Here is a 9445-nt window from a genome sequence, read left to right as displayed (position 1 = left end):
ACCACATAAAGGGCTTTAACAGAAATGCCACAGTCGGGCGTCTGAGCGACACCACATAAAGGGCTTTAAAAGAAATGCCACAGTCGGGCGTCTGAGCGACAGCACATAAAGGGCTTTAAAAGAAATGCCACAGTCGGGCGTCTGAGCGACACCACATAAAGGGCTTTAAAATAAACAATCATAGTGAATATCCCGGAGGTAGAACCATCCCAGAGATACTTGATAATAACAATAATATCACGGGTTAGTCAACAATAATAATAATCATCCTTATCACAAGTCACAAGTAGTAATTCCCTTTCTGGTTAACAGTTTCACCTCCGAAGACCGACACTAAGACCGACACCTGACCCATCCCAGACTGTAATCCTTAACCATGGACACGGCTATTCGAATAGGTTTATTCTCTGCAGAGGGTGTACTCTTTACCCACGAGTAACGGATTTCTTTAGTCCATCGGGACTAATTCCGTCTACGGTCTTTTTGTTGAAAACACACCTAACTTGCACACACCAGCTTAACTCACACGTGTCTGGAATCACCCACGACACCTGTCAAGCAAACTCTAAGTGGGGAGGCTACAACCTCGCGTAGCATGGGATCAAATTTATATCGCGCGCTCTAAGGGGTGGCCTCCCCTCTCGGTCCCAACCGGAAACACCCATGCCCCCGGACCAGGTGGCCTGCCTACCAGCTACAACCGGTATCTTCCACCATGGCCTCTCTATACGGTGTGTGCTAGAAAGAGGTTGACAACTTACTGAACCGTACTCTACTTGCTGTAGAGACGAGTGGTAGTACGAAACAAGTATGGGGGTTACTGGAACAAGACTCGATCTACGGTCGATTCAGGAGGTTTAAGTATTCCCTGCATGATTAGTATAACGAATATATTTCATCCAACAGAGTCACTGCTCATATCACCTTACCATGCCATACCAGACATAACCGTCCCGACGGAGACCGGCGACAAACTCATGCCTACCCAAGGCAGAGGTTTTCTCGGGTTCCTGCCGGTATGCATGCAAGGCACATGAGGGTGATTATCATCACAAGTGTGTTCATTTCCAACAGCCTGGAAATCACTAATATGCACTCATGCATATGATCATACCACATGAAATAACAAGTCCTTCGAAATGCGGTGGTGTTATAAATGTATCAACGATCACACCAAAAATATTATGCTGGGATTCAGAATGCTTGCCTTCAATGTGTGGAAAGGCAGGGTGCACTCCAAAACTTGAAACATTTCTCCTCTCTTCAAAAATCCTATTTTAGCAATATAAAAGAATTAACACACAAAATAAAAACAGCACCAAAAGTTCTTCTGAAATTTTTTCAAATAAATCTTAAAATAAACTAGGTGAAATTTGAGAGAGGTAGGAAAAAGAATCAGTTCATTTGGACTTATATTTAAAAAGATAGAGCCAGTCAAAGATTTGGTCAAATCTGATTTTAAATAAAACAGAAAAAGAAAAACGTTTCAGATAGAAATACGCTTTCGGTCATAGGAGGCGTACTTGAGGTTTTACGCCTCCACTTAAAACACGTGGACCGGTGCGGGGGTCACTGACAGTGGGTCCAGGGGGCCCACTGGTCAGGTTTGACTAGTCTTCTCCCTCCTCTTCCTCTGTCCCGAGCCGAGGCGGGGCATCCGGCGATCGTCGCCGGCGACTGGCAGCTCCTAGCGGGGCCCCGAGGGCGGGGATGGATCCGCCACTCCAGGGCGGTCCTCCCGGTGGTCGCCAGGCCGGTGGGGACGGAGGGAGTTGCCGGCGGCGAGCTTCGCGACGGAGGAGGCTTCGGTGGCAGAGTGGTTTTGGGGCGAATGTGGTTCCCGATCAAAATCGAGTAGGGGGTTGGGTTCCTGGAAGGAAGGAGGTGTTCTTGGTGAAGAGAAATGGGAGGGAGAGGCCCTGGTGGCGCTGGAAGAGCTGGGGCCATGGCGGCGGCCGCTGCTGCCGGAGGTGGGGAAGATGACCTCCCCGGGTCGATTGGCTGCCCCAAGGGGTCCTAGGGGATGGCTTAAGAGTCGCCTGCGTGCTCGGAAGGTTTCGGGGCGTCCTTTTATAGCGCGACGAGGTCGGTTCCGCGGCGGTGGATGAGGACGCCGGCGAACCGCCCCTCTGTAGCTTGCATGGTGTCGTGGCAGCGACGAACGCTAGCGGACACGCTTGCGGATGAGTTCGGGCTGTGCCAGGGGCCAGGTGGCGAGCCGGGGTGGCTTGGGCGGCGCTGAACGGAGCAGAGGCTGTCGGCCGACACCGGCGTGCCGCAAAAAGTGCTCCGGCGGTGGCGCTGTAGGGCGCCAGGGCGGGCTGTCGTGTTGTGGCGAGGCGGGGAGTGCGTGGCGAGGTCCTGCCGTGTGGGCCAAGACAGGGGCGCGACGTGTCGGCTCGTGTGCGCGGCTGCAATTTGCGCGCTCTGGGCGCGCCCAGCGCACGCCCACCAGATGCTCGGCGAAATGCCATGGCATGCTAGGTGGCTCGGTTGGAGCTGGGAGTTAGCAGGTCTAGGTTTGGGCTTGCAAGGGGATCAGTGGACAAGCTAGTTTGGTCAGGGGATCAGGTTCACAGTGCAAACCAAAAATTCATGCCAAAACAGATCATGCCCATAAGGTGTTTGATAAAATGCCAAGGGCACTTAGGCAAGTCTTGGAGTGGTCAAAAACTCCAGATCAGTGTCTCCTTAGATGCATAAGAGGGTGGGGAGGTTAGTTGGTGAAATGCACAAACTTGTTAGTGCAAGTTTTGCAAAACTTCAATTCTGGACAGAAAGCAAATGGCATTGTTGCAAGCACATAGAATCATCCAATGGGTCCACTCTCCTGGACTTAAGGGTTTGGCAAGGGGGACTACCAGTAGAAAAAGTAATCATGGATATAGGAGCAACTAAAATGGTGGTTTCTGTACAAATCCTCAAATTGGACCGGAATGGAAAATAGGTTGATTCACTCAAAATTTTCAAAGAACAGCACTAGGTTTTTGCATAATGTTGAATCATATGCTACTACCAATATCCCATAATTTTGGTGGAGGCTAGAAAGAATTATTTAAAAGGGTTGTAGTGCAAAATGCACTCTGGACCAGAGAAGGAAAAATTGATGCAGAGCTCAAATTATTACATAAATAAAAGATATTTTTGTATAAAAGTGATTTAAAAACATCACATGACATCTCCAATTTTTGGTGAAATTTTTAGTTAAATATATCAAATGGTTGTAGTTCAAAAAGAGCTCCAAATTTTAAAACAAGTCATTTAATGAATAAAGCTCAGGGTGAAATAATTTTATAAATAAATCTCCTGATTGAGAGATGTTTTTTTTAAATGAGAGGGAAAAATAAGTCCAATATATTTTGGAAGGATCCACTTGGGAAAAATTTCTTAATATTAAAAGAAAAGTTTTGAAATCAACAGAGATATACTTGCATGCAAAAATTTTAAACTCTTGGCAAAAAATTTAATAACTAAAACCTGGTTAAATTTTTGGGGTGTTACAATACTACCCCCCTTAAGAAAAAAATCTCGTCCTCGAGATTTGCTAAGAGCCGTTGTGAAAAACAAAAGTTCCATATGCGCTCGAGCGGTTGTGAGACTGCTGTCGTGGTGCTGCGTGAATAAAAATAATAATAATCCACGTAGTGAGGGGATAAATGATGCAGCAATTCAGTAAAAAGAAAACTCATACTAGGATCTTTCGCGGTTACACAAGTTAATCACGAAGAAAAATTACTCATACCAGTGGAAACTAAATACTCGACTCGTCGCACAAATTTGGGGTACCATGCATAAGATACATGCAAATATAAATGCTGCAAAAACAAATACAGTAGTGACGTCTAAAATGAAAACGGTAACTGGGTGGGGTCCTGATAAAATGTCTCTGGTAAAGGGATACACTCCTCTTCTATCGGAGGAAGTGGATTGACCAGTCGATGTATGCGTCTCTCCGGGTCGGGCCTCAGTGGTCTGCCGATGGCAATCTGAGGATTCAGATCAGTGAGATTCTGGAGATAATCCATCACTCGTTGGTTCAAATGCTCTTGAGCGATGATGTACTGGATAAGGTTGGCCAGAACTGGGTCTCTCTCAATACACCCACCGGGAAAAGACGTTACTTCTCCGGGTGCTGCACGGCTCGGAAAATAATAATATCCTCGTTCGCGGGCATAGGGTACTGCGGATCGAAGACGAGCAATCGCTTCTTTCGCAGCAGCTTCTATGGCCAGGTGTGGGGTTGGCATAGATTTCCCCACGAAGGAAACTTATGTTGGATCTTTGTTGGGGTCTACAGGAGGAATGTGTACTGCTGCCCAATATTCCGAGGTGGATGGGGTGATTCTAGATTTGAACAGCTCGTACTGGGGTGGCTGGGTAGAACCCATGGTACTGCGGGTAAAATCCCACAATATTTTGACAAAGCTACCTGGGGTTGCATCTGGGGTTCTTAGATGAATGCTGGGGCTCGGCATGACAGGAAAAAAGTTGTGAGTGTGGTGCACAAGGTGAGGGTTGCTGGGTAAGGTCACAAGGTGGCCTTTATATAGCAATGGAGCCGGATTCATTTTACCGTGGTGAAAGGTAATAAATTTGCCAGCTTAGCTCCAAAGGTCAGGTCAGTGTCAGAGATACACATATCTCATAAAGAGACGTGTTACTGTGGTTGTCGTCGGGTTGGTTTTGGTAGTTGTGCCCGGAAAATGTGCAACTATGCGCTGTCAAAGAAAATACGCAAGGCTACCATTAAAGCAGAGGCACAACGACATGTTGCATTAATATACATGGTCGCACGATTACAAAGTGAGGATACACTGAGACTCGGTACTACTCGTACAGCTTAGTCTACCTCGTTTATGTCTAAACGGGCGTGCCTGGTGGATGTCGAGGCTTCTCCACGTGTCTCACTGCCAGGATTAGTCGGAGATGGCGGAGGAACTGCAGGGTCGGGGTAGTGATGATGACCATCGCGGGGATTGTTGGCCACAACCCCGTTGGAGTGTGCTCCCAAAAGGCGACGAAGCACTTCTGGGGTCATCAAAGCATCTCGGCTGATGGCTGGAGCTGATCTCGGGGTCTCGATCGGTTGTCCAAATAGCACGACTGGGTTGTCAGTGTTGGGCTCATTTTCTCTTCTAGCTGGGGTTCGACGAACTAGCTCTCCACGAGCTGTGATCAGATCAATGGTGATCTGGTCGAACAGTGCCTCTAGTGCACTTACATAGTGCACTAGGTGCAACAATGCAGGGTCCGTCTCGTGATCTCCGTTGGCAACTTGGGGTGGTCTACCATACCCTTCACGTCTGGGGTACTAGTGGAACGAGCGACAGTTAACTCTGGGCGACAAGTGCCTGAGATGAACTATAGCCTCTCGAGCAGCTAGTTGTATGGCTTGTGGCTCAAAGGAAGTTGTTCTTCCGGTGAACCTGTAGGGGCGTTCGGGTGCTAGACCCCTACCGTAGATGTGCACAGTGGCCCAGAATTGGTGGTCCTCACCGCTCAAGGGTCCTTGGTACACAACATATTCTGGTGGCTCCTCTAACGCATAGGCACGACGGGTGAGGTTTGCGAGTATGGTCACAAAACCTCCAAGGTTGGTTGCTGTGGTTTCATTGTGCACGACAGGGCCAGGCATTGTAGCTTGGTTTGGGGGTAGAGGTTGTGCTGTGTTGGGGCTAGCGTGCCCCTTTTTTATAGGAAAAAGGGGACGGAGTCTCCCTTCGCACGCTTGCGAGAAAGGACTATTTAGGGGCCGGTCACTGGCGCATGAGCGACAGGTTAGGTTGATAGGTTGGCCACCGACTGCCAAAAGGTGCCGGGGTCACTGTCTGGCTATCTTGCACGAGAAGCTTGGCTAGGGTTTGGTTATGGTTTGGTGGGTTGGTTTGCCTAAGTTTTTCGACCTGGCTAAGATAGGATTAGCCAATGGTCAGGCTGGCTCTGATACCAAGTCTGTCACGACCGGTTTTCCGGGTAATAAATTTCCAGAAAAGACCATCGTGCTCATCAGCCCCAGGATTACTGTTAGCTGATGAGGCTCCAACTTGATACAGAAATTCCAAGCAGAAAACAAAATATGTAGCACAAGGCCATTCTGGCCTGTGAGTACAACAAATGGTTTCTAGTGGTTGATGGCGGAAGCGGGTTGTGAAACATCAGTGTCTATGGGACTCCATTTCCCAACAGGAACAGCTGACCAGGTTAACTCCTATCTTCGCGAGGCTGCTATCTCCATTGTGTGGGTTCCGGGGCTTTCAACATGGTCGCTCCTTTCCGCGCAAGAAATATGGCCAAGACAATAGTCAGGGACAAGCCAGTGAGTACTTTGAATGTACTCGCAAACATTATGAACACAGGTATAATATAACAATGATGTGCTGAAAATATTTTATGCTCATGACGTCAGTCAAAAATAGTAAATAAAATTCTGATGCGTGCAGGCGGTTATTTATAAAAATGCAATAACATAGTAGTATTAAAATTTATGAAATAAATAACAAGCAATGCCACCGTCGGGCGTCTTAGCGACACCACATAAAAGGGCTTTAAAAGAAATGCCACAGTCGGGCATCTGAGCGACACCACATAAAGGGCTTTACAAGAAATGCCACAGTCGGGCGTCTGAGCGACACCACATAAAGGGCTTTAAAAGAAATGCCACAGTCGGGCGTCTGAGCGACACCACATAAAGGGCTTTAACAGAAATGCCACAGTCGGGCGTCTGAGCGACACCACATAAAGGGCTTTAAAAGAAATGTCACAGTCGGGCGTCTGAGCGACACCACATAAAGGGCTTTAAAAGAAATGCCACAGTCGGGCGTCTGAGCGACACCACATAAAGGGCTTTAAAATAAACAATCATAGTGAATATCCCGGAGGTAGAACCATCCCAGAGATACTTGATAATAACAATAATATCACGGGTTAGTCAACAATAATAATAATCATCGTTATCACAAGTCACAAGTAGTAATTCCCTTTCTGGTTAACAGTTTCACCTCCGAAGACCGACACTAAGACCGACACCTGACCCATCCCAGACTGTAATCCTTAACCATGGACACGGCTATTCGAATAGGTTTATTCTCTACAGAGGGTGTACTCTTTACCCACGAGTAACGGATTTCTTTAGTCCATCGGGACTAATTCCGTCTATGGTCTTTTTGTTGAAAACACACCTAACTTGCACACACCAGCTTAACTCACACGTGTCTGGAATCACCCATGACACCTGTCAAGCAAACTCTAAGTGGGTAGGCTACAACCTCGCGTAGCATGGGATCAAATTTATATCGCGCGCTCTAAGGGGTGGCCTCCCCTCTCGGTCCCAACCGGAAACACCCATGCCCCCGGACCAGGTGGCCTGCCTACCAGCTACAACCGGTATCTTCCACCATGGCCTCTCTGTACGGTGTGTGCTAGAAAGAGGTTGACAACTTACTGAACCGTACTCTACTTGCTGTAGAGACGAGTGGTAGTACGAAACAAGTATGGGGGTTAGTGGAACAAGACTCGATCTACGGTCGACTCAGGGGGTTTAAGTATTCCCTGCATGATTAGTATAACGAATATATTTCATCCAACAGAGTCACCGCTCATATCACCTTACCATGCCATACCAGACATAACCGTCCCGACGGAGACCGGCGACAAACTCATGCCTACCCAAGGCAGAGGTTTTCCCGGGTTCCTGCCGGTATGCATGCAAGGTACATGAGGGTGATTATCATCACAAGTGTGTTCATTTCCAACAGCCTAGAAATCACTAATATGCACTCATGCATATGATCATACCACATGAAATAACAAGTCCTTCGAAATGCGGTGGTGTTATAAATGTATCAACGATCACACCAAAAATATTATGCCGGGATTCAGAATGCTTGCCTTCAATGTGTGGAAAGGCAGGGTGCACTCCAAAACTTGAAACGTTTCTCCTCTCTTCAAAAATCCTATTTTAGCAATATAAAAGAATTAACACACAAAATAAAAACAGCACCGAAAGTTGTTCTGAATTTTTTTCAAATAAATCTTAAAATAAACTAGGTGAAATTTGAGAGAGGTAGGAAAAAGAATCAGTTCATTTGGACTTATATTTAAAAAGATAGAGCCAGTCAAAGATTTGGTCAAATCTGATTTTAAATAAAACAGAAAAAGAAAAACGTTTCAGATAGAAATACGCTTTCGGTCATAGGAGACGTACTTGAGGTTTTATGCCTCCACTTAAAACACGTGGACCGGTGCGGGGGTCACTGACAATGGGTCCAGGGGGCCCACTGGTCAGGTTTGACTAGTCTTCTCCCTCCTCTTCCTCTGTCCCGAGCCGAGGCGGGGCGTCCGACGATCATCGCCGGCGACTGGCAGCTCCTAGCGGGGCCCCGAGGGCGGGGATGGATCCGCCACTCCAGGGCGGTCCTCCCGGTGGTCGCCAGGCCGGTGGGGACGAAGGGAGTTGCCGGCGGCGAGCTTCGCGGCGGAGGAGGCTTCGGTGGCAGAGTGGTTTTGGGGTGAATGTGGTTCCCGATCAAAATCGAGTAGGGGGTTGGGTTCCTGGAAGGAAGGAGGTGTTCTTGGTGAAGAGAAATGGGAGGGAGAGGCCCTGGTGGCGCTGGAAGAGCTGGGGCCATGGCGGCGGCCGCTGCTGTCGGAGGTGGGGAAGATGACCTCCCCGGGTCGATTGGCTGCCCCAAGGGATCCTAGGGGATGGCTTAAGAGTCGCCTGCGTGCTCGGAAGGTTTCGGGGCGTCCTTTTATAGCGCGACGAGGTCGGTTCCGCGGCGGTGGATGAGGACGCCGGCGAACCGCCCCTCTGTAGCTTGCATGGCGTCGTGGCGGCGATGAACGCTAGCGGACACGCTTGCGGATGAGTTCGGGCTGTGCCAGGGGCCAGGTGGCGAGCCGGGGTGGCTTGGGCGGCGCTGAACGGAGCAGAGGCTGTCGGCCGACACTGGCGTGCAGCCAAAAGTGCTCTGGCGGTGGCGCTGTAGAGCGCCAGGGCGGGCTGTCGTGTTGTGGCAAGGCGGGGAGTGCGTGGCGATGTCCTGCCGTGTGGGCCAAGACAGGGGCACGACGCGGCGGCTCGTGTGCGCAGCTGCAATTTGCACGCTCTGGGCGCGCCCAGCGCACGCCCACCAGATGCTCGGCGAAATGCCATGGCATGCTAGGTGGCTCGGTTGGAGCTGGGGGTTAGCAGGTCTAGGTTTGGGCTTGCAAGGGGATCAGTGGACAAGCTGGTTTGGTCAGGGGATCAGGTTCACAGTGCAAACCAAAAATTCATGCCAAAATAGATCATGCCCATAAGGTGTTTGACAAAATGCCAAGGGCACTTACGCAAGTCTTGGAGTGGTCAAAAACTCCAGATCAGTGTCTCCTTAGATGCACAAGAGGGTGGTGAGGTTAGTTGGTGAAATGCACAAATTTGTTAGTGCAAGTTTTGCAAAACTTC

Source organism: Triticum aestivum, chromosome 4B (genome assembly GCF_018294505.1).
Source record: "Triticum aestivum cultivar Chinese Spring chromosome 4B, IWGSC CS RefSeq v2.1, whole genome shotgun sequence".
Classification (NCBI taxonomy): domain Eukaryota; kingdom Viridiplantae; phylum Streptophyta; class Magnoliopsida; order Poales; family Poaceae; genus Triticum; species Triticum aestivum.
Note: the sequence above shows the minus strand (reverse complement) of the source record.